The sequence below is a fragment of the Stegodyphus dumicola genome, chromosome 2, assembly GCF_044657685.1.
Source record: "Stegodyphus dumicola isolate Sdum_Otavi_A_Nest chromosome 2, ASM4465768v1".
Classification (NCBI taxonomy): domain Eukaryota; kingdom Metazoa; phylum Arthropoda; class Arachnida; order Araneae; family Eresidae; genus Stegodyphus; species Stegodyphus dumicola.
Window position 1 is genome coordinate 87,451,768 of NC_140769.1, and position 27,609 is coordinate 87,479,376.

The following is a 27,609-nucleotide window of genomic DNA, read 5'->3' on the forward strand; positions in this document are numbered from 1 at the left end:
ATGAACGCCTACTTTCGTAAGTATTAAGATATGCCTGCTCACGCAGCTGAATTTTCCTCGCCCACGGGTGTTGGTACTTCCCTAGTACCATTTACTTGAAAAGATCTTTGCCTAGTGCATTTTAATGCGATCTACTGGCGAAAACTCTTTAGTAGTTAATGACCAGAAAAAAGTAAGTCATAAGTCATAAGTTATAATATGAACGAAATATAATACTGTTAAGTAAACCTAGCGCCAGAGTGTTGCTATGGTAAACAAAGTGAATTTTAAAGAATGCATTTATTGTGGTTTATGCGCTGTCGGCGAAGTAGGTTTAATTCAATCTAATAAGTTTAAATAAAATGCAAGAAAAATGGGTATAATTTATTGTATAATGTACACATCAGATTTTTTATTATAGTAATGCAAACGACTATATTGACTTAATAAAGTGACTAACTTGGCACTTCGCTAAAATCATCGAGTGAATATCTACTGTATGTGTGCCACTAATAAATCCTACTAAAAGCAAATGAATTCTAAACTACTAAGATTAATAGATGTTATAGAAAAAAGGTAACTTTTCTAGATAGCTTAGCAGAAACTATGCCACATGCTCTAATGCTCAAGAGTATAATGCAACAGAGAAATATTTGATGAATAGATAATTTGAACTGTAATATTGTTATAATAATTAATTTAAAAAGTTACTGATATAGGAGAGATAAAGAGAAATGTGTTTTATCTAACGGGTACTACTGATTTATTTCTAATATTCATACATGTATGATTATTCCGACTTATATCTTGATGAAGGTAATATAATGATAAAAAACCGGCTTTTTGTGTGTGGGGGGGGGGATAATATGTTTCCAAAAAATGTTATATCAGCATGGATGAAACTAAATTCTAAATATACCTTCATAAGGTAAATCTGGAATCTTTCTTAGGAAATTGTCGATCAGATGGGTACTTGTAAATTATCAAACTTATTGAGTTAGATCTTATGATCCATGCGAAGTAATTACCAGCAGCCGAGCGGTAAAGTCGCTGAACACTAGTAGTTAGGTCAGCGGTTCGAATTCCAGTCGAACGGTCTGGCTGCATTGAGTGTTTTTATGGTTTCCCCGATATGTAACGCACTCCCTTTAGGAAATCGTCCACGAAGGCATCCATATCCTTAGGAAGATAACCCTTGAGTGCTTTGCCATAATTAAATAAACCAACGAAACCATCCATAAGAATGGTATTCATGTCTAAGGTTTGCATCTTATTTGGGAATTCAAAACCACGTCGCTCTGTCTAACCGATCTGTAAGCATTTTTTCCCTTACGCTTGTGGTTAACTACTGAGCGCAATCAGCTTATTTTTCAGAGATCCAGTATTCGACTGCAGGGAAGAATACGGTTTATTTTCTTCTATTTTGTCCTTTCCAAGCTCTTAACGCTTTAAAAAAATCCTATAATCTATTTATCGGGTATAACATTCTTCCTTCGTTCACCGCTATTCCTACCGACATGACCAAATCAATGAATCCAAAGTTTCTTTCTTGATTTTGGTAATAATGGCTGTTCTATTTAAACAAGACCGTATTACTTATATGTGTTAAAGGTGAACGAAGACTAATAGCCAAAACAGAAATGCATTGCTGGTTTTGAATCCAAAAGTTCTTTACAGAAACTGGTTGTGTAATAGAAATAAATAAGCATCTGTGCATTTTTTCGTACACAATGCAAAAAGGATTAAATCGACTGATTTTATTTGTTTATCGAATGTATTAGAAATGCCGTTTTGCTTCTTGAGGTATATATTACCCCAAAATCTTTCATCTAAATACCATCACTTAATTATTTTCTAAAATTTTGTATATTCTTATTTCTTCTTAATCCATCCAGTGCGAAATGATTATCCAAACGTGAACTATATCTCAGAGAAAAAAAAAGTGGGTGAGATCCTGATACCTTAAAGAAAATAAAATGGGGAAAATTCTGAGATTTTGCAAGCCAGAGTTGGCTTACTTTCATAATGTCTCTTTAAATGCCTTCCAAAAACGTCATGAATGCGGTTAATTAGCTGTCTTGCTGACACCAAATTTGATAAATCTCTTTCGATTAATTGAGCGCCTGAACGCTTTGTACGGTAGCCTCGGTTGACAAGGCCAAGGAAAGTTGCTTTTCTAAATATTATGTTATGACATCCAATGAATAGTGGCATTTTTGTCTATCATAAATTCATTTTCCTCCGCAGAGCTTAAATACTTATCATTTCTATGCATATGTACGATAATTGTCATATTTATCTTGTGATGCCAGACGTTAGAATCATATGCCAAACTTAATGGCCTTAAAAGAAGTTTGATCTAATTGATGATAAATTTTTTTTCTTTTTATTAGAATTATGGCCAAAATTGTTAAAAGTGCAAATTTTGAATAATTATAAATAAAAACTGATTTGCTTCCTTTTATGATGTTCGTTCTTTCTCCTTGAAATATTGTCTTATTGTTTCGAGTTATATGTGATATGGTCAATGTAAAGCTAAGAAAGAATATAATTATTTGGAACAGAAGCAAGTAAGCATAGTAGTTTAAGTATATATGTACGCATTTCATCATTTCCTTGTCAAAATGCGAATATATATGCCAGCATTAAAAGGATTGTATACTCATAGCACCTTAATTTGAATACTTTCACATGTTACGGAAACGTTAAATTCATTTCCGTTTTGAGTTTCGAATATTAATCAAAAAGTTCTAGTTTAGATTTATTTAACAATTTCTGAAATTGTTTTATAATCTAAAATTGCTCTTGAATAGGCATTACAATGATTTATTCGCAATTACATGATACTTCTGTTTCCATACCATATACTTCAGTAATTTAATACAATAATCTCATAGAAAAAAGTTTCTTTATTCCCCTTCTTCCAACTTCTCCCGTCTTCCTTCGTCGTGCAGTGGTTCTACACGCTAGGCCAGTATTCCAGAGGTCCGTTGTCCGATTCCCGGCGAAGCCGTTTGCTATTTTTCATCTTTCCTGCTTCCAAAAATATACCCAATGTCTCTACAGTGGCGCCCGAACTAAAAGGGTGGAGGATGATGACTCTCCACATACAGGATTTGGCGATTGGGTCCCCTAAAAACTCCAGTCGCCCTTTAAAAGAGGGAGTATATATGGTATTTCTCCCGCCTTCCTGGTTTCTGCACGCTGGGCCGGTATTCCAGAGATCCGTGGATCCGATTCTCGGCGAAGGCGTTTGCTATTTTTCATCTTTCCTTCTTCCAAAAATATACCTCATGTCTCTACATGCGACATGCGACGGAGGACGTGGGCACCACCCCTCTACCAATGCGGTTAATCGGTATAGCGCCACGTCCACCTTTATCTAGATAACCATACGTGTTCATTGTGCTAATATACTAATATATAAACATACATACAAATTTGGTACTTCATACAGTGGCGTTAAAGCTAATTAATGTTAGACACTGGATAATACATTGCCATGTTACAACGTGTATGCAAAAGCATGGATACGATAGCATATATACATAACGTGTGTACTCATATGTTGAGTACATTATGACCCTTTGAAGCATTATCATTAGATTACAGAGGACATGTACATACTGAAATATTAGGTGCGCAATGTTATGCTGGAATAAGTAATTAGTACAGTGAATTAAAAGTTAGACCCTAGATTAGTACTGTGTAGTACAGTGTCTTTGGTGCAATTAATTTTAGAGTGGGGCTCTAGTTAGTTCTTTGCGATATGGTGCCGTGTTACAGGATAAAATGTGTAGATGCATAGTTACATTATCATATATACAGAACATAAATTCATATACATATATACAGACACATTAGGTACATGATTATTCCGTGCGTAATAGATGTATATTAACTATACAGTGCCAAGATATGTGATAACACTAGTAGATACATGGGTACAATTACATATAAACAAAGACATACACAATTACATATAGACAAAAGCGTATATACGCTTATATTTTGGTACACAATAGTCATTGGTGACATAAACATTTCGTACTTACTTCATATACTGAAACTCTAGATCCATAAAATAATGTTATAACTAGTAATAGGTGCTTATTTAATTTCATAATAGGACACTACGTTGATATTTTGCCTTACTGTGTCACGTTACATAGAAATGTATGCGGGTGCATGGGTACAGCTTCCTATTTACAATGCTATACTGTTTTCCTATTTACAATGCTATACCTATTTACAATGCTTATATCATTCGATTTCATAATCAATAGGTACATGGCACATTTATATACATGAGCAGATGGTACATTGTAGAGTGCCGTTGAGGATAATTGATGCAATTAATTTTATAGTATTTTAAAAATAATGTATTTATACGCAATTATAGGGTGCATAATTGTCATTGGGTACTTATACAATAGGCGCATACTACATATACATATTCATATATTAGTTTCTTAATACAATGCTAGGGCAAGTAATTGGTGCTGTTATTTTTTCATGTTACATGATGCTGTAGGCGATTGGATGGATAAACTAATATATATACTAATATACATATACACAACTTTTAGGCACATAATAATCACTAGATTCTCAGACATTAGGTACATGGTATACATATACATATATAAACAGATAGTTCATAATACAGTGCTATGGAAAGTAATAAATGCAGTTAATTTTATAGTAAAATTCTAGTTTAACACTATGCGAAACGGCTTCATGTTACACAGTGTTAAATACTGACGCATGAATACAGTAATATTTCTACTTGTTAATATTATATATATAAAAATATACAAATATTTTTAGGTGCATACTTAACAAAGGATACATAATTATTAGATGCACTGTGCATATACGTACATAATACATAAGATTAGTACAATGCTGGAACAATTCATTGGTGCTGTTAGTTTTAGTGTAAGATCATAGTTTAACGCTATGTGGTACAGTGCCATACTACAAGATGATATGCGCGGAGCCATGGATGCAGTTATATACATACTAAAACACGTATACACAATTATTAGGCACGCAGTAATCATTGGATTTATAAGCATTATATACATGGTACATATACAGACGATACATAATATATAAACAAATATATATATAATAATAATGCTATAGAAGTTAGTTAATGCAATGGGGTTTTTAGAATTAAGACTTTAGATTAACACTATGCGGTAAAGTGTCATGTTGCGTGATGTTATATTCGGATGCATGGTTACATTATCATATATACGAGGATATATATACATATTATTAGGCACATAGTAATCATTGGGCTCACAATCTTAATGCCTTAGTCTCGTGGACTTGAAAGTACGTAATAAGGTTCAAATGCAGGTAGCGGATTGCTTGCGCAATTGCCACTGCTTCTCCCTGAAAAACGCTATTGAATTGCCTTAGTTGACCCTTCCATTGATCTATGACTGTACCTTGCAGCATGACCACATAGGCACTTCCCACGTTTTCGTCTATCTTCGACCCGTCAGTGAAGATAGTAATCTGTGCTGGACGGTGGGCTGTAGTTGGATTGGTAATTATGCTTATTCCAGTGCCTTTGGCTGCTGGATGGATTTTCAGAGGGCAGCATTTAGCTTCATAGTCCTCTGGATTAAAATATTCTTCCTCAAAGGTGACAGGTCTTTTAAGCTGCAGGACGATTTGTCTTGCTGCCTCCTCTTCGACACGGATGTGTAGGGGAAGAAGGCCAGCCAGCACGTTGATCGCGTCTGAAGACGTCGTGCGGTAGGCTCTAGTGATACCCAATGCAAAAGGTCTTTGAATGGTAGAAAGGTGTTTAATTTTCCTGCTTTGCATTGGGTGAGCCCATACTGCTGCTGCATAAGTGACTATCTTTTCCACCACTGTGGTGAAGAGAACCTTCTGAATATGAGGATTGAGGCCCCATTTGTGGCCATGATATAATCGCATTTGCTTCGCTATTGTCACTGTTCTAATTTTGATGTCCTGGATGTGTGGTATCCAGGTCATCTTGTGGTCGAACGTAAGGCCCAGATATTTTAGTAGATTGACTATTTGTATCCTCTGATTGTTGATCTTAATGGTTGGTCTTCTTGAAAGAGAACCTCCCTTTTTAGGTATTAATAACACTTTGGATTTGTGCTCTGCAATTTTCAGTTTAAGGTTGTCACATAGGACATAGAATTGTTGGCACACTTCGTTACAGTGAGTCTCTAATTCTCTTCGGGTTCGGCCTTTCACTATTAGCGCTGCGTCGTCTGCGTAGGCGTAGATCTTTGTGTGCGCTGGCCATGTAGCTGTTAAAACTTCGTTGAAAGTTAGATTCCACAGGTGTGGACCAGCGCACGACCCTTGTGGACAGCCTCTCGTCTGCTCCTGCTCTATTATGCCTGAGTTGTGAACTGCTAGTAGTCTTCTATCCTGTAGATAGTTGCTTAGCATCTTATACAGGTTGCTCGGACATTTTGCCTTCCGCAGAGCCTGTTTGATAGCCGGCCACCATAATGTATCAAAAGCGTTTTTGAGATCTATGCTTATCATGGCAGTATGGTGGCCGCTTTGTCGATTCTCTAAAATTGCTTCTCTAATGTCGAAGAGTAGGTGGACTGTAGAAGTGCCCGTCCTAAACCCGTATTGTCTCGGGCTTAAGAATCCTTGCGTGTGTAAATGGTACTGTAGCCTGTTCATGATAATCCTTTCTAGTACCTTACCCATTGCCGATAAGAGACAGATAGGACGAAAGGATGTGGCCTCGGCTGGGTTCCGGTTCTTTTTCAGAAATAAATTAACTTGCCCTATCTTGTATGGTTTTGGGAATATACCTGCTGCCAGAAGCTTGTTGAAATAGTCAACAAAGAATTTAGGGTGAGCTTTGATCGTTGCTTTGGTGATAGCATAGTCCATCCCATCGGGCCCAGGGGCTTTCTTGCGCGGCAGAGTTGCAAGAACTTTTTGAAGTTCATTAATTGTAATATCCGGGTCTGTTGGGGTGTCCAGTGTGGTTGTTACTGTCCTGAGAAGAGCTTGTTCTGTTGTGTCCTGCTGTACATCATCTTTGCCCTCATGTCTCTACAACCTGTCCAACTTTTTTTTTCTTTTATTAATGAAGGCCAACTTCTGTACCTTTGCAGAGTAGCTGAAATTGCACCTTTGGATCAGGGCCCATAAAATATGCTTACAAATTATCCTGAAATTACAACAGCTGTTATTTCAAACTGCTAGTGATCGTAATTTCAAAATAATTTTTTTTTTTTTTTTTTTTTTTTTATAAATTTTGCAGATAGAGCAATGCTGATATTAAAGGTAAAATTGAAGCAAAGAATTTTGAAATATATTTTTCAATAAAATATTTTATGTTCTTAAGTCTTAAGTTTGAAAGTCAATGAGAATATTTTGAGATCTCGTGTAAAGAACAAGTTCTCCAAAGTTAGTTTTTATTTTATTGTTGATGTTTAAGTCAAGAACATAGTTTTTAACATGATTAAAACTTGTCAACATTCGGAAATCTGAAACCAGTATTAATAAATTTTGCTGCCTATCCACTTGCCGCAAAAAAAGTATTTCATGGGCCAAATTGGAGCTATTAATTTTCATCAGTACTTTTATGACGGAAAAGTATAAATCATTACTTATAAGGTCTTTAATTTATTCATATCGTGGGTCTTCAAAATTCGTTTACATAGTTGTGTTTAAAATTACGATCCGCCCATTCTCGAACTAGGAAAACATGGTCAAGTTAGCGTGGAAGAATATAAGTAGAAAACATTCCAACGTATTTTCGCCCTGGCGGAAGTTACATTTCGGGCGGTTACTTGCTAAAAGGGAGGCGTGAAAAAAGAAACCTTGGCAATGAACTTCTAAACTGAAGCGCTTGGGTAGGTGCAAACGGTTTCTGCCCAGGTTATCCATAAACTCTAAGGATGCACCGTAACCTTCACCTTTAGGAGTTAAATATTCATGAAGAAAACTGATTATACGTAATGGTTAAACCATTTGAATAGAAGTCTCTCGCCCCAAATATTTCTCCCTACCCTTTTTAAATATAAATTTAGAGCAATTCTCAAGAGTTATCTTAAAAATGAACATAAAATTAAAATACATGTTGCATAAGTAGGTGACCTTTGTTCTTGTTAAGTTATTGATTATTGATTACGCACGTGTGTAAATATGCCATTTCTCCACAAGATGTAAATGAAGATTATGGATTCATCGTTCTGGAATTTACGTAAAATCAAAAAAAAAAAAAAGTGGCTAGAGAAAAGGTTTTTTACTTTAAAAAAGTCTAATTTGGGTTTCAGTTTCCAGATTGTAACATTATTATTGGTAAGCTATATATTTTCTTCATTATTGTTATGCAATAGTCCTATGACGGATTAATTTTAAAATCAAGTAGTTTAGCGAGATTTATTATAAGCAGTTATTAGTTTTAGTATGGGAAACGGAAATAACCAAATTAAATAAGGAACTTAAAATTCTATTTCAAATTAATGAAATTTTTTCGAAAAAATTCACCCGAATGATTACATCACAGATGAATATTTGCTAAACTGTGTACGTTTGGATATCATTATAAACAAAATAAAGTTTAGGAGACTGGAAATATCCCTTTCTCTTGCTCAGATGGCCGAACACTTGCTCTTTGAAACACCGGGTGGAATTGATCGAACCCATCACTAGGCTATCTCATCACCAAAAATATTATTTAATGCGCAGCGTAGGGAACAGACCGATATTACACATACGAAAAACGGGGACATATAAATATAAGCATTTGCCTCCTCCTTCAGGATTCGAAATAGGGTCCAATTATATAGCAGCTGCCACTGCTAGCCACTGTACTAGAGTATTTTAGTTTGTCGCGCTCTTTTAAAGCGGTCAAAATAGTCTGTTTTCTAATCTTCTTGTTTAGTACGGTTGAAAGTTGACGGGAAACGGAGACACCATATTCTACCAATTTAGGTAGTGGGGAGAAAAGCATATTTGAACATGTGGGGTGGGGGTGGGGGGAAGACAACGTTAAATGAAGATGCGTTGAATAACGAGGAAAGAAAAGCTTCTAGGTGATTGGATTAAATAGTGATCAAATAGAGCAACACGAAAAAAAAAAAAAAAAAAAAAAAAGGAAAGGGAAAGGGGAAAAGTGGTGAAAAAAGAATGAAATCGGAAGTTTCAAATATACATTTTTAAATTTTTTTTTAAAAATCTAATTTTGGCGTCAGCAGTTTTAATCATTCGACCATTGTTGAGATCGAATGTAGGAGAGAAAATCTTCAGGTATGACTTGCTTCAGCTTCAAATTAATTATGTCATCTGAAACTAATGGGTGCTTCAATGTAATTGGATTATCTGATTTTTAATGGGCATTAAATTAATGACTGTACACTGAGATTTAATCTCTTTTTGCTTACGTATAATGAATAGTAGAAAGTTGAAACTACTTCGAGTTGAAACGGTTACAACAAAGACCGACTTCCCAAGTATTTAACTCAAACCCAAGTATCAGTTATTTAACTCAATATCTGTTAGAAACATAACGAAAGACTGTTCCGTAGGCAATAAATATAGTGATTACTACTGATAGCAGAAAGCAATATTGTTACGAATTTGCTATTTAAAAAGCTAATGTTAGTTCAATTATAAATTAAATGGTTTTATTTCTCGCGCAGTGCAGCGCGTGACGAATATTAAAAGAAAGCTAAGCCGGAAAAATTGAAAATACAAGAGCGCGTGCATTAAATAAATAAATATCTCTTTTTGATTTCGAGAAAGTACTGGAAAATTCTAGCGCGTGATTTTAAAATCTTATAAAAGGAGGAAAACACCTCAGTTCGTAGTAGTTGCTGCTTAGTTTGTTGTTGTTTAGAAAACTGCTCTTGTTGATTGTAGCGAATTCGCGGATTAGCTTTCTTTAGCTGTTTTGAATTGCGTTCTATTGGACATTTGAGTAGTTAAAAGATAACTACTGTGAGATATTGTAATACTGCATCATAACTTGAGAAAATTTAAGCATTTTGTTGTGATAATAATAAATTTTGTTCATTTTTCATCGGACTTGTGCATTCTTTTCGTAACGAACCCGTACGCACGCAACAATATTTTATCAATATCGTACTTCGCCATATTTCCGCAACAGCAAATACGATAAAAACTGAAAAGTTGGAAAAATCGGATTGTAAATCGACACAGTTTAAGGATTTTCTTTTGTTGTTTACCAGTTTTCAGATGAAATGATTGAAACAAACGAATGATATTCGTTCAGCAGATATATCTGGAAACTAAACAATAATCAAATGCGGTCAGTAGAACAACGGAAAATAATGTTTTATATTAAAAGTGAAATTTCTTTAAGGAAAATTTAAAAAAAAACAATGGATAATCTGTTTTCTTTTTGAGCAGATATTTAATAAAATAAAAATCCCTTAATAAAAAATCTTTTTGTAAAAATTAGCAAGATATGAGATTCGTAATCTAGCTTAATTCCAATGATCACGTTCGGTGTATAAGGTATTCTCCCTCCTTTCCGCATGACTTCGTAATGTAATTGGAAGCATACTCGACGCGTATTCGAGAGATGTCAGGTTCGAGTCCCGGCGAGGGCAATGCGCAGTTTTCACGTTTCCTACTTCGAAATTACCTAATGACTCTATAACTGGCCCCCGAACAAAAATGTGGTAGACGATTATTCGTCACCACCAGGATTTGGCGACCTGTATTCCCTAATCTAATCCCCAGTCGCCCTTTAAAAGAGGAAGTATGTCAGATATTTTCTCCTTTCTTTCCGGATTCCTTCATGTTGTAATTGGAAGCATATTAGGCGCGTATTCGAGAGGTCCAGGGTTCGAGTCCCGCCGAGGGCACTGCATATTTTTGCATATTTTTCATGTCTCCTGCTTTTCACTTTTTAAAATTTTTTTAATGGCTAATGACTCTACAAATGTATAATTTTTGGATTTAAACTCTGGTAATCTTGTAAAAATAGAAATCACATAGCTTCAATCATAAACTTTAAGCAACTTGTTTTAAAGACTTAAAAATTCGAAAAATTCAAATTTAAAGTTTGAAGTAGTTAAAAAAGTTTTTAACTTAAACATGCAGACATAAAAAAAAATAAACAACAACTGCAATCCGATTTTGATATGCATACTTTATATGATTACTTATATGATTATACTTATATGATTTTCCAATGGGTAATGTGCATTCGAGCCTTTTCCCATATAAGCGTTTCCCTTTCTTTCAAAATAAAAATGCTGTAAATGTTTCACCTACTTAATTTTATTTTTAACATACTGCAAGCTACATTTTTTAATGGTACCTCATATTATCCTAGAGTTTTACCACTTTTTTCTTATGAAAGTGCTTGTGATGATTGATGATACATGACTGAGGTTTCAGATTGTCTTCCAAATTCCTTATATGAAGGAGCAACTGTGAATTCACTTTCAGATGTGCCGTCCATTTATTTAATTATACAGCCAGTCTTCTCAGATGATGAGACAATAATTTCTTCTGTTAATTTGTCAACCGTAATTTCCCTTGAAATTTCATATTCTTTTTAAATTTCGGTAATCAGATATTCCGACTAATATCTTGTTGGATAAAATCTGTTACTTTCAAATTCTGCTATATTGTATTGAAATAGAGTCTAAATTGCATCGCAGTATTTATTTACTCCACCAAGTAAAGCAGGGATAACTAACCCTTGCATCGGGTCCCTTTAAAAAATGGTTTTCTTCATCGACTTCCTTGCATTTTTCATTAGATTATACAGTGTACAATATAATCATAGCAGAAATGGTTGCGCAAATAAACTAAAGATAACAATTAGGATCAGAATATGAACAAACGTTTTGAAAAAATGATTTATTAGGTTTATGTTTTATTATTTCTTATATCATATTATTTTTAATTTTAGAAATATAAAAAAGTTTTTCAGAAAGGAAACAAAATTGCTGGTTCTTACTGCAGGAAAGTTCGATTTTACTTAATGGCTACGCTTGATGTATTGACGCAATTTTTTTAATATTTGAAATAAAAGTTCTTAGCCGCAATACCTTAATCTTAAATCATCTCTTTCAAAAATATTTAGCTTGTTTCGTGTTTTCCATAGTAATTAATTGACTTGACTGAAGTTTGTTTCTACTAGTTAGGGAGAGGGTAAAGTTAATAATGTTGGTTTAGTAACAACTTTAATTTTAAGATATTTCTTTCGGATGACCTTTTAAATTCCAAAGCTTAGTGTCCCCATAAAATTCTGAATGATATTTTTTCTTCATTATCCTCTTTTAATGCAACTAACTGTTCTTGCATCTTAGAATCAGTTCGACTCTAAGAACCATGCTTGCACCTTCAAATCTTCCATGTCGTGGAAGCGAACATTGTTCTTTTAAATTAGGCTTGTATATAACGATGTTCTGATAAAATACTTCTTTTCATTGATGAAAACTCGCAGTTGTGTGTGTTTTCCCCTTACATTCATTTTATATGAATTTTTTCTTACTACATGATATAGCTTTATGTCATTAAAATTAATTTTCTGTTTTATTAATATATTTCTTGAAATCAATGAGATCTTGATTACATCAATCAGTTGTTGGTACTTATTCGGCTGTCACCCGCCAGTCGACATTGATTCTGTTTAAAATTTCTTTAGAGTTAAACTGTTGGTAGCCTATGAAATATGGTTTTGAATTGAAAGTCTAAATCAGTCTCTCCCTAATTTTAGAATTTTGTAATTAAGTTAACTGCAAATTAAAAAACGTTAATGTGAATTGCAGCTTGCAAAGGTAAAAACATTAAAAAGAAAGAAAAATTAAAGAAATACAATTTGCATTTAAGTTAATACACTTATATAGAGTCTCATAAATCAAAAATAAAGAATTTGATGATAAATATTTAATTATTTAAAGAGGACAGAGATGAAGACTGACAAAGGAGAACGAAAGAACATATTGCCGAAAGCTTAGCTTCAAGATAAATATTTCAATTGATAAAATTTTCAAAGGTGGAATAAAATAGCTTTATTTTGTACGGATGGCTGAAGATAACTGAACTTTCATTCTAGGCATAACGTACGTAGGTCGAGTTTGAAAACGATGTATGAATAAAGGTATGAAAATCAATTTCACTAGTGGTACCTGAGAAGAATTTTAAGAAAACTGTAATTTTGGCAAGGTTCTGAAATTAATGATAACTATAATTTGATGTGAAGAGAGATAAATACATTATAATGAGAAAATTACATTATAATGAAAAAATTTATATTTCAATTTAATACCGGAAAGGGCAGTGTTAATAACACGTCATCAATTGTTTCATTCTGAATGTCGCAGGAAGCAGTAGCCAATAATTAATGCAATTTTAGTTTTATTTTTAAAGTCCTTGTACCTAGCAAAATGGATTACGTACATGAGTTTAATGAGATAATTTTTTAACTCTTCCGAAACGTACGTAAAAATTTAAACTTTTAAATCTACCTTATAAAATCACCAATTTTTTGTTATTAAACTTATCTTATAAGAATAATACTTGTTTCTTCCTAAGCATTTCCTTTTATTTTTCACCTCGATTTTGTTCTCGTAAGAAAAGGCACAAAACAGCAGAATATACGTCAGTACCTTGTGCAAGGAAAACAGCTATTTATCCTACTCACACATCTAGCAACAATATTTAAAATTTTGTCTCCTAATGTGGGCAGTGTAAGCTGTACTTGTTTTGCTTGTTTTGTGATGCAACCTCCAACAGAAACATTAAAACATCTCGACAGCGACTACAATTATTTATTGCCAGAAATATCTGTCTTTTTGAAGGAAAGTATCTTAAAAGCATAATAAATAAAACAGCCATTGTGCGCTCCGACAAAACCTGTTTTTCTTGTGATTTCCTTTTTTCTATTTTTTCCCCGTTTTCAGCATTTCAGCAGAGAAAATCTTTTCAGACAAGTTTAAAAAATTATTGATTTCTTTACAGAAAGTAATAAGTAATACGGCATAAGTAATACTAGCGGTGCAATATTTGATGCTGTTATATAACTTAACTCTTATATAAAGTCATAAATTTGTTTCTTTCTAGAAAATATCTTTGATCATAGTTAAAAAGTATTTGCTGCTGTGCTTAGTGCAGAGGGAAGCTAGTCTTCTTTTGCAAATTGACAATTTTCCGTGCATAAAAATGTTAATTTATGCAACTGAAAAGTGCATGTATAACTCTATAAATTCCCTCATGAGTTTATGGCTTTTGTTTTGTCTATAAGATTCATATGTTTCATTTTCATTATACTCGAACTATTTATTTGTTCAAGATAAAAATACGTATATATATTTATAATTTCGTTCATAAATTTAGGACTTTTGATTTCTTTCTTTATAACCGTATTCAAATAAAGGAAACATGCTCATTAATAAATGAAAAATTTCTTTTAAATAATTTATAAATGTTAATATGTTAATAATCTACTATAATAACGAATATTTGCATTCTTTAATGCAGAATATTAATTCCTAAATAAAAGCTGTATTTAGGTTTCCATTTTGATCTTCGCTACTCCGTTTTGTTGCGATTTGTGCCATCATTGTAGTTCAAATCACGTATTAGAATCATTTGATTAGATAGCTTTTCTCTATACTTACCTGTAAAGTATAAAGCGACGCTATCTAATCAAATGATTTTGAATGCGACGTTATTGTTGACGACAGCCGCATGTGACATGGTTTACTCAGAAGAGTTCGTAAAACTCACGGTGTGTATCAAATTTTTCACAGAGATAAGGAGAGTAAACTGAGTTTCGGTTCATGAAACAAAGAATCTGGATGTCTGTCACGTAAGAGGAAGTGTATGTTTAACTCTCAGATCACCAGCACAAGGGTATCCATTTTAAGAAATACCAACCACTCTTCTCTTATACAAATAGATTGGTAATACAGTGTCACTTACAGAAGTATTACTCTTTTAGTTGAAAAACGTGAAACAAACCTTTACCATATTTATTTGCATATTTCTCTCCCTCGTGTTTCCCTCTTAGCAATTTCAGCATAAGATTCAGAAACGTCGAATTTGTGGTAACAACGAAAAGCTATTGCAAAGATAAGGGAATATATTGTTTAGTAAAACGGAAATTATTTAAATAATTAATTCTAACTGATTTCTGCCAAATAGAGAGCCCAATAATATTAATATTGCTATTCATATGTGCTCTTTAATCTGCTATGCTTTTCGGTTAAAACCTTCATTGATTTCAGAAATGGTAAAACATTAGGTGAATATCAAAGTATGTAAATACGATATATATAAATTTTATCAAAATTATAAATTACAGGAAATATGTTTCAAAAGCTGTGTTTTAAAACTTTTTTCTGTTTGTATTTTTCACATAAATTGTAGCCTTGACTACCCAGTCTCAGAAGTCTTACAAATTATTTCTGAGTAATGATTTATCAAATATATAATTTTATATGACAGCATTCGGCACCTCAATTACGTAATACATATAGGAATAAAATATGCATTAACAAGAAGCACAAATAAAATATTACACTAAAAATTCGAAAGTATGACGGCCAGAAATCAACATCATTCAAGAAAATAAGATACTTCATGTTAAGCGAGATTTTCGTGTTTTTTTATAGGAAATAATAAAGCGTTAATAAAGTTGTAAGGTTTATCCTAAGTTTATAACAGTTATTTTTAAGTTTATGCACCTTTCCTATCTCTACTAGCTTCAGCTTATAACTCCTTACCGGAATATGTTTTTAGAATCGCGTTTAACGCAAGTGAGAAGGAGTAGTATTTAAGTCGAAGTTCCAATGATTTCTAGAGAGAGAATCTGAATTTCTGACTAGCGCGCGTTTACCTTTTGGTTACGTCTCTCCAAACTGTTACTGCTCTCGGCCGTATTACGTGCCCTTGGATAACTTCGCTTGATAATTCTAGACTTAGGTGCCAACTAGTTAGAAATTGTGTTAGCTTCGGCTAAATCTCTTTAGTTAACCATTAGTTAAGTTCTTATTTCTTATATTTTTGAGTTTCAGCTCAAGTCGGGGCTTTGTTGAATGTCCTGAGAAAGGAACCGTCTGTAACCTTTAGTTTGAGCAATAAAGGGTAATTAACCCTTCTTGAGTTTACGTTTATATTTCTGAACTTAAGCGATTATTCGCTTAGCTGTTCACTAGGTTCCTAAACTCTCAGTTAATAGATCAAAGGGAGAATCACTAGAAAGTGATGTTGAAAGCGAAACAGTAGAACTTCATAAAAAGCAAATAAATAAGTTAGTATGATTCATAGATTAAAAACAATTTATCTTCTTATTAAGGGAGATATGAGGGGAAAACATATTTGAAAACAGTTGTCTAAATTAGCGCTTGTAGTGATATAGATTATTATCATCCAAGACATTCAAGAGAAGGAAGTAACTGAAAGCTAGGTATAATGCGAAAAATGTAATTCATAAAAGGTCGAAAGCTGGATATAGTATGGGTGGGTGCTATTTGGAAAGTAAAGGTTACCTAAAACCGTAGAGAAATTTATCAATATTAAGGTAATCTAAATATCTTTGAAATCTTCAGTATGTACGAATCCCAGATTTGAATATAAATCGGCTGTGAATCTCTGGGGAGATTCAGTGATCCTTTGGAAAGAAATACATCTATCTGATGCATTTACGCATCTTAGCTTTCTATTTACCATGAGTTACAAAGCATGTTTTAATATGTCGAAACTTTGGTAATCAACAGTCAGAATTAGGTTTAAATTAATTTTTAAGCTTAATCCTTTGATTTTGCAAACTGGATGTTTAATAATTGATCAGAGCCTAAAGTAGGGGTTTCAGACTCTATCAATTCGAGAAAACTATGAAACTATAGAACTACAGAACTGCAGACTATCTGATCCTTGAACTACATCCTCACTATGTTCCACCACCTTACACCAGTCTTATCCACTGAGTCACCGAAGCACGTAACGCCTTTACATTTCGCACACGTTATGTTAGCGAACAGAGAACCCGCATAACTACTATCTTCCAACTTTTGTTACAAAATAAAAATGGTGTCACTAATTGAACTAGTTTCAGGAGCTCGAATTGAAGGGTGAGGCGCTGAGAAACACGATCCCGATTCCATGGCTCCTACTCACTCCCGAATCATTTGTTTCGTTTCCCATTATGATAAATATCTCAGATTGAAGCGGTTTTGTTCTTTGTTCACAATGACTGCAGCACATGATGTTTTGTCCAATGTTTCTGTTCGCCTAAATTTGGCATCAATTACTTCTCTTTTTATTCTTTTGTATGCAACCTAAACAGTAAACGAAGATGGATATGTTTTTTAGAACAGAAAAATAATTCAGTAGCTTTATGAGGGTTTTTTTTTCCGCGGCAGGGGGGTATCACAAAAATATGCTTTTCTAAAGTAGGTGCTTGGCATAACCTAAATGTAATAAATAGCAAAAATTTTAATTGCGATTTTAATCATGGCTTTTAATTAGGTTCAGAAAAATGAAAGGTAATTTTATCTCAAACAACCTATCTATATCAAAGTTTTAATAAATTTCTTTTTGAAGCTAATTTAGGAAAATTTAATTTTGATCTGCTGGTTTATAAATGCCGTTTCAGAAACGAGCACCAAAACAAGTCATTTTTTGCTAACAAGTTGTCACTACGAACTTCCAGTAATACGTAATTAGACTGTGTGATTATGAAAGGTACTTAAAAGGATTTGCATTCCTGAATATCTTTCAAATGATTGGTCGTAGGCGGACGATTCAAATTTAGCAAATACATCAAATTAGCAGGGCCTTCAGACTGCAAAAATTCAGGTTACCCGATACCTTTTAGTAAATAGGAAACTTAAATTTTTATACTGCTATGAGAAAAATTATTTCCTAAACAAACAAAAAAAAAAAAAAAAAAAAATCATCTGTGTACAATTAAAATTACTCTAGATATTATCAAAGTTTTTGTGAACCATATAAAAATGTTTTTAAAGACAATTAATTATTTTATATTTTTAAATACAGATTTCTAGCAATTCGTATTACGTAAAAACATTAATTTAGAAGAAATAGTTTCAAATTACTGCTTTCAGAATCTGTAAATTTTGAAATTTCGTCTTTAATGAAATTTTATTTTATTCAATGTATAACACTAGATAATTCTGACAATGTTTTCCAAACTCAGCTTTACATTATAGACCAGAGCGTTTTCCATAAAAAACCCCAGAGCGTTCTTTACGGGCTCTTATATAAAAACTGAAATATCGTGTATTTCCGGTTGAACATGCACCTGAACAAACTCTTTTTCGATTGAAATCCTATACCTACAAACAACAATACAAGAGATATTTGAGTCCTTTCAAAATATTCAGTAGAAGAAAGTTCAAGAAACAAGTAGTCGACTAACGGAAAGTGAGATGGGTAACACTATGCATGTATACTTTCAGATTGTGATTTCAAGTTAAAATAATGATTAAGTTAACTAACCATATCAAACTTAACACTTATTCTACCAAAAAGTAATAAACTAGCCTAGTTAAGAATTCATTATGAATATCGACATGCAAATTTTACATAAGTCTAAATTTAATGGTAATAAAATTTACAGTTTTATAGGGACATGATATTTTTTCCTTTATTACTCCCATAAAGAGAATAAAAAGGCCACATTTCAAGTCAAAGTGCTTTTTGTGAAACATTGTTCTTTCCACTTACGTTCAATGTTTCAATGTTAAAGAACCGTTTTCATGCGAAGACGAGGTTAAAATATGGGAGACTAAAAGTATCGAAATCATATTTATCTAAGAATCAAGTAACTAATACTAGTCTTTTGTTGGAATTTTTGGAGCGACAAGTTACAGCTCCGTGTAGCTAATCATTATTACACTGTACTATTAAACTGTGACATGTTTGTTCACATCAATACTTAATTTCAGATTCCATAGGCAATGTGAAAATTTCATAACACTTTTCGGTCAATGGCTTTCTTAATTGAAGATATTGAGCTTATTATTGTTATTTTTATTGTTGTTATGGCTATTATATAAGCATAATATTCAATAATGAAAATAAGCCATACGCATTAATTATATCTATTAATTTTAATTCTATGGCCGGTGAGTTTCAGAGAATTTGTGAAACGCACATAGACTTATAGTTGACAAACCAAAACGCAAATTATTTAATGGCACACCAATCAGTTTCTCTTCTTAATTTTCATAATTAAAACTTCATGATTTCCTTTGACAGTTACTGTTATTCGTTCAATTATAATGATAAAACGGAAGCAGAAGATCTATATTTAAGCTGGAAAAATTCGCTTTAGTGGTTATGATAATTAATGCACATGGGAGAATGCTAATGGGAGAAAACTAGTTTATCATATAGTTTAATAGGAATAAGCAGATTAAGCAACTGTATTTACAGTTGCTTAATCTATAATTACAATTTTATATCGGGAGTAATAATAAAAGGGTGAGACGCCCATGAAAAGTTAAAAACGATAATGGCTTACACATTTGGTAATGCAATTAAACTAATAAATTTCGTTGTTTAGACGCTTCACGCTTTTATTATTCGCGATATAAAATTGCAGATTAACTCTATAAATGTAATTATTTAATCTATAGTATTTCCAATAAACTATATCATAAATTATTTTTTCCTCTTAGTGTATTTACTATCATTCATATTTTAAATAAAAGTCTATTGCCAAACCCTTTCTTATTTGTATTTTATTTTTTGTCTTTTAGTCTCAACTACACGCTATCAAATTTTTGGACATTATTAAAACGTAAGCAAAAATTACAAGAAAATTAAGAAATAAAAAATAACTGATCGTCATTCAGTGAATGAAGAAATCGGTTTGAATAGTCAGTTTCGGAAATTGGATAATAACAATTTTACTTGAAGCTAAAATGGAAAAAAGAATATCGCCAATCCGTCATTAAGTAAGCCAAGATGACAAACTTTAAGTGAAAATTCAAAAGCAATTTTTCCCTCTTTTGCTTGAGACTGCAACATATTTTATAAAAATGTATAGAAAATTATCCAATTAATATTTTTAAAATTATTCTTGTTTAAGAAGAGGGCGAAATTTTTGTTTATGATCTATGAATATTTCAATGCTTTTTATCTGATATATTTTTAGATGCTGAAATTTTGAAATCATAAACGTCAAATAGTCTAAAAAATTGAGCGTTTTTGAAATTTGACCAAAAATTCAGGAACTAAATTACAATTTTCATACAAGTTCATTGAAAGGTTTTCCCCCCCGCTCTATCCGATGGTACAAATAGTAAAATTCTGATATGCTTAGTTTGTTCGTTAAACGAAGATATGTGCGAAAGATCGTTGTAACATCAAATAAAAGAAATCTGAATCGAATTTCAAAAAATATCCCTTCATCACATTGCACTCTCATCGACAAACTGTGTTACGTACAAAATTTGAACTCGATATTTTATCAGGATGTAGGTTAAATATCGATGACAAAATTACAACTACAGTGAAACCACATGAGTGAACTAAACTTATAAAAAGCATCACCTAATATTATTATTACATAACACCGACCTGCTACAGCTGTGCGAAAGAGCAGGGTTCACCGTGAAAAATCTGCTGCCGAATGTAATATAGGTTAGGATCATCATGGGGAATGGCGCAAGTAAAAACGTAATTATTCCTCACATTGCCTTGATAACCAATTATTTAAACGTGCCCTTCTATGTCAAGCGATTGCTGTTTCCTATCCGGCTTGCATTCGCTCTGAATATCAACAAGGCATAGGGGCTATCACTTTGTTGGACATTTATTAATTTGAACAAGCCATGTGTTTCATATGGCCAGTTATACGTGTCTTACTCATGATCCAGCATGCCGCGTAGTTTACTTGTTTAGCTGCGGAGGGATAAAAATTTTTCATTCTATCAAACTTTAAATAAAATGTGCTATAAAAATAATCCACGTTTTCTCTCTAAATAAAACTTTTAGTTTTATTCGAGTATGATAAAATTTTGCGCAGCGCACCTTGAAATGAAATAAGAGAAAAATCACTGCTGACCAAAGACTTCGTAAAAAAGAATCCATACCCCTGAATGAAACCTCTTCAATCTGCATAAAGCCCAGGCAACGCCGGGTACTTCACTTAGTGCTAAAATAATTTACACTACAATTCTAATTGGATTTTATTCTGTCTGTTCAGGAAATTAAAACAAATTACGCTATATTTATAATTGCATTCTTTTATTTCATTTATTGAAATTTCTAAAGTAATTTTTGCTTTTTGTTTAATTTTAAGGTCTTTTTATAAATTCCACAGCATACATGCTTTATTACGAGCTTTAAAGTGAGTTTTATTTATGAAATCTGAAGATATCTGAGTAAAGTAAACTACGAATAAAGACGTGTTTTCAATCCCAGCTTATCTTAAACCTAATTGGATTTCTCAGTGTGATTCATATTGTTACGAATTTTGTATTTAGATGGATAATTTTAGTATAATTATAATTAAAATTGTTGTATTTTGCCGTGAAATGCAGCGCGAGATAGAGTTTAAGAGAAAGCTATGCCGGAAAAGTAAGAATACAGAAGCACGCGAATTCAACAATAAGTAAATAGATATCTCGGTAATTTGTATTGAAATTGAATAAATATAATTGACCACTATGTTAACTGTAACTGTAATTCCATCCTCTTATTTTATTCCGGAAATCTCGAGAAGCAGAAAGTACCAGAAATGTCTCGCGACCGGATGAAAACTAATAAAAGGCCGAAGAGAGAGCGTCTGAGTTAGTTGCTTAGTTATTGTTGTTGCGAGTTGTTTACCTCCGCGTAAACTGAGATATCTTAATTAGCTTTCTCTTTCGATACGTTTCGCATTGTTTTGTATTTTAACGTTTTTAGTATTTTGAAGTATACTGATTATACTGAGTGATATTGTAAACACTTGTACGAATATTTTTGAGGAATAATTCCAGCGTACATATATATTTATTTTGATAAGAATAAACTTTATTAACCTATTATCGGACTTGCGCATTCAATCTATTACTAACCCGTACGCACTCTACTAAAAGACAGCATATTTTTAGTTTTGTATCAAGAGCAATATTTAAACATTTAAACAACGCAGAGTTACATTTTTTTTACCGTATGAATATAGATCTCCGAATGAGTAAAGCATTTCATAAGCAGACCGAAAAATTAATACTGTAGATTATCATATATTTCATCAAATTCTTTTATCAGTTAGTGAATTCCTATGCACTTAACTCAGTGATACAAAATTAGCTACTTACGAAAGCAAACAATATACCATCCAATTATAAGTATAATTATTGTTGATTAATGTTTTTTGTATTTTGTTTCAAAGGATTTTTGTAGTACTCTCTTTCAAAGATTTTGAAGAATCAGTTTGCCTGAGATAAAAGGGGTATAAAATAATGTGTACAAAATACAGTAGTTGTTACGATGAATGACCTACATTTCTTATAAGCTATTTTATAAATGAGCTATATGATATGAACAAGAAATCAAAACAAAATCGATCGATAAGTGTATTCGATTAATGTCCAGCCTATGATCCATTTCATATCTAATGAAGCATTTTGAAGGAAGAATGGGCTTGGATTCAATTATATTCCGATTTTCATTCAGATCTTGAAACTGAGGGCGAAATAAGCACCGTTATGGAGAAGGTGTGGTGAAACCCGGCTTTGTTGCAATGCTATCATCAAAGCTTTGAGAAAGATAGTTTTTTGAAAATTAGATGACCTATTTTGATTCCTGGATCCGTTATTGTCGTTACTTAGAATGTTCTCTTTGCTTCTTCCTTTGTTGATAGCAGAGATGACGATCTACAACGCATTTGAAAATGGGAAAATGTAATTATCTTTCATATGTTTATATCAAAACTCGTTTAGAAGGATTTCTGAGGGAAGAAGCCTGCTTTTTCAAAGCAGAGTTTAACAAACTTCGGGGTATGGAATTGATAGCAGTTATTAAACACCGTATTGGTTCAGTAGATTGAAAAGTTTAATATAGTTAAGTTAAAAGTTTTGTTTCCACAAAATTTTGAAAAAGAAATATTATAGAAACAGTTTTCTATATCAATTGTTGTACCTTATAAATTTCCAGCGTTCTGATATATTTCTTTTTATAAGAATAAATTTTATTAACCTATTATCGGACTTGTGCATTCAATCTATTACGGTTTATTGATATGGTAACTATCATTATTGAATGAAAGATTCTGTTGAAATATTTAAGTTAAAATTTTGAGAAATATGTTTAAATTTTGGTTTGAAAAATTCATTTGAGAAACTAAAGAATTGATAGCAAAATGCACTTCTTACTTTCATTTACACAGTGTTGTAGTGAAGTTTTTAAAATAATTTCACCATTTTGGTCGAACGTCAACAATTTTATTTTTAAACCAATGTTACAAGTTCAAACATTTATAAGCGCAAGGAACTTCAAACGAAGATCGTTTAAACGCTAAGGGTTTCTCTACTTCTCACTGGATATTTGTTTGCTAGCGTCACAAAGCAACGACATTACCATCTTAAAAATCCGTCCCTCGAAAAAAACTTCCGCCAAAAAAAGGTTTTTTATTCTTTTCTTTTTTTTTTTTTAATGTTTACTTAAAACCCTTGCCCTTTATAAAAAACAAACTTACTTTTATTTTTACCTTTTAACTCTCTTCTTGGTAGAATGCTCCACTTTTTTCATCTACCAGACCTTCTGGGTGTATAATTAATTCTTCGTCGAAAATCATTTTAACATCTGAATTAGCCATAAATACAGAGTATTTTTCAACAAATTCGCTTCTTTTTAAAATTCTGTGGTTTGCAGAAGCACTTACAGATGTTTACTCGTATGATGATTCAAGGGTTTCATTTTCATCATTTACCTCTGGTAAGAAATATCCTCTTTTTTATACTTCATCATTTCAGGTTTTAGAATAACCTCTTCAACTGAAGCTAAAATAAGTTCCTCAGGTTCCGAATCAGAAGTAAAGAATACGGGATATTTTTCTGAACAGATTTGCATTGTTTTGAAACGCTAAGACCCGAGGGAATAATTGAAATTTTTCCTCATATAAAGGTTTCAAACAAACAAATTGATCTTTTTCTTTCTTTCTTTTTTTTTTTTTTTTTTTTTTTTTTTTTTTTTTTTCTCTTTTGTGAATTTTTTCAGAACATTTCTTATTTCATGTTGTAAGCCAAAGCCAAGTGGAAAGTAATTTCTTTCTTTTCTGAACTTTTCGCAGGTAATATTTTCTCATGCAAGATGCCAGATTTACTAAGTTTTGATTTTTTTTAGTTTTTGAACATTTGGAATTCCTTAATGCAACATCTTATATTTTTAACATCATAATTAAAGTCACCTTTTCCATCTAAGAATTTTCAAATACTTTCTTTTTTTGTGCAAAGCAGCAGAATTTTGTACTTTTTTGCCAGTGACAGTACAGATTTGATCGCAGACAGTACAGATCCCAGTGACAGTACAGATTTGATCGCAGAGTACTCCTGCGTAACAGTTATAGGATCTGATTTACAAACACCATTCAAAAATGTAGTTTCCTTTACTTGAATTTTAGCAGCCAAAACGGACGTCTTATGCAAATTACTATCTTTACTGTCTTTTAGGTATTTCACTGGCATACGTTTCTTTGCTCTTTTGATCTAGACTGTTTTGCAAAATTTTGTGTGCTGTGATCTGAAAAAATAATTTTCTGAGTCTCCAGTTTCAGAAGCCTCCCTTCAATTTTCACACGAAAGTCTGGTATTAAAAGAATTATTTTATTGTGATACCTGCAGAACTTTCTGATGTGTCTATACGTTACATTCCTTCACAAAGCTGTATATCTTTATTTATACTTAGAGGTACGGATGGCGGAGAGATAGAAGTCTCCAAAACATTTATATTATTTTTAGTTGAAAAATGTGTTAGTAAAAGGGATAGTTTCAGTCAGTTCCATACTCTCGGGAAGCAAATTTGTATTATTTACAATAATAGGGTTAACATGTTTTAACCTAACGATCAGATTTTATTGGTTTATCAACAGCCGTGGTATTCTGTTCACCATATGTAAACAAAGCATAAATACCTTTTGTGTCTACTGATGTTCTTGGATGAAGTATTACGTAAGTATCTTTGCAAGATTTTCCTTTAGCTTCTTCATATAGTGGCTTCAGTTCAACACTTCTCTTCTGTTTCTTGTATCAATATTTCTGGAGGCCTTTATCCGATTTAATTCAGAACGTTCATATTTCATAGAAGGCAAAATTTCATTTTCAGTCAGTGCGTCTTTAAATTCAATTTCAGAAATTAACTCATCTGTTAAGCCTAGACCTTCTGTTTATTCTAAAAGTCTCTGTCGAGCAGTAGTGTGAATGATGTTTACCATATGAATTTGAACTTCTACTTCGCGTTTCCAAATTGTGTAGATATTTTGTTAACTAAAAGATACCTTCGTTGATCTAATGTAGAATCTCTTAAAACTGCTGCTTTTGTTATTATATGGTCAAAATCTTATTCAAGATCTATCTCAGCCAAAGTAAGCACACTGAATGTTCTTCCAGAGGTGTTAGTATCTTCATAGGATTACTCGTGTATATGGAAAGCTGTACATACTTTTGGCAAATTAAGTCCAAAGTTGCATCAATATCTCAACGAATGGACATTTTATATCAATTTATGTTACCTTCGCTGATGTACGAAGCCAACATATTCTTAAAACTATTTTTGGAAATTTTATTTGAGGCTACAGTTTACAAATTCCTCTTGAGTTTATCATACTAAGGTAGGAGATGAGAGTAGCATCCACATTCATAACAACGGGACTATCCGTTTTGCGAATTGCTTTTCATGAAATTTATTAGAAAATTCTGTCTTAATTACAGTTTTGTCTTAGTATTAAAACTCTTTCAAGATTTCTTTAGTATTATATCTACTGTGATAGTTACTTTGCATTCTGTTCCTTTTCTATTACACTCTTGAAGTTTTAAACCCTGTTTCTTGGAAAGTCCTTTTTAAAGCTTTGCTGAATACTCTCATATTGATCTACTTTTTCTGCTAGGCTATATGGAGTTTTCAGTTTCATACATTTTCCAAGAAAATGATACCTCACTTCTACTGGAGCCCGATATTTAATTTGTTTAAATGTAACAATTAAATCGTCCAGATTCTCAAATGTTTTAACTTGTAAATTTGCAAACCAAACAATAAAGCATGATATCTCCAATGATATGAAACATGATATCTCCAAGAATTTTATCGTATTCATTTGCATTTTCAGATGGTTCACTGGCTAACATGATGGAGATTCCGGCATGCAAAACATCCATAAAAAAGTTGCCCAATGTTTATTAGAACCTGAACCTTTTCAACTCTTCTCAGAATTTGTCGAATTTAATCTCATTTCGTCCCCCTTTTTCATCAAACTTTGGAGCAATTTGTGCCAAATGGATTTGATTGCTCGATTCTACTATATTCGCTTGCGACTCTTTAGCTCTCATTTCTTGATTTTGTAGTTCAAGCCTTTTTACTTCTCATGTGCCCTTGATTTCAGAGCTATGCGTTCTTTCGCTTCCTGAGCCAAGCTATCTTTCGCTTCCTTATTATTTCATCTTTGGCTTCTCAATCAGGAATTAGTCGGTTCAGAATTAATTTAACTTCTTCCTCCTGGTAAAGATGACTTCCAGTTATTATTATTTTAATCCCTGGCTTATTTAAACCTAATTTTCCTTTTTGTGATGCAATTAATTATACAAAAAAAATAGAAAGCCAGGAGAAAATGCATGCATACAAGATACACAGAAGTGTTCAACATAAAAATTTTGACTTAAGATACTAAATTGTAAGAACTACATCTAAACATTTACCTACTGTGTATGATAACTAACTGGATGTAGTATCACCGCGTTCTACTAACTGTGTATTAGACTGCCGCGTATGTATATTCTCTGAGAAGAAAACCTTACTTTATTTAATAATTTAAAAGCAATTTCTAAATTTAAATAGAGAGTTCCCCATTTCTTCTTTCTTTTTTTTTATGATCGAGCTCTTTATTTTATAGCCATTAGCCTTACACCATTACGAGGACCGGAGGTGGTGGCCATTTCATTATAGAAGCACCTAATAGGTGGCCACCGTTGCCTCCTATGAAGGGATGGACAGTTACAACCATGTCTTCTCCGGCATTCAATCCCATACCCAACGCTACGGTAGTCAGGGTCACTAACCACTTTACTGACTGTGAAGCAATTTAAATAAAGTAGTTAAATTGTTAGTTGAACAGGAATAGGTTTCAAGAAAACGACTGCTGAAATCTATTCTTAGGTACGTTTTTGACTGCTTAAGCATAAAAATACCACCGTCAATTCATTCTGAATTGTGTAAGTAATCAGATTTCAATTTGTAAAAGTAGAGTTAAATTATACGCACAGCTCATTTCATTTTATATTTCTAACTTTCAAGTGGCCTAAATCTTGCTCCTTCTTTCAAACTCATTATCTCATTTTCCCTATTTCCTAATACTTTTATCTGTCTCCTATTACTTCTGGCTCAAACCATCATTTCGAATGGCATTGCATTTTAGTTAAAGAATTTTCTATTTCGAATTTTATT

At 32.6% G+C, this 27,609-nt stretch overlaps 1 protein-coding gene and 1 long non-coding RNA gene across 2 annotated transcripts in view; one reads left to right on the forward strand and one right to left on the reverse strand.

The window, feature by feature from the left end:
- LOC118181707 (uncharacterized) overlaps positions 1-27,609 on the forward strand; it is a 222,671-nt gene that overhangs the window by 10,513 nt on the left and 184,549 nt on the right. The window lies entirely within an intron of this gene.
- LOC146998506 (uncharacterized) lies at positions 3,783-4,315 on the reverse strand. The gene is made up of 2 exons (XR_015039318.1): positions 4,225-4,315; positions 3,783-4,181 (listed from the first exon to the last, which is right to left on the reverse strand). It is a non-coding gene; the product is annotated as an uncharacterized LOC146998506 (long non-coding RNA).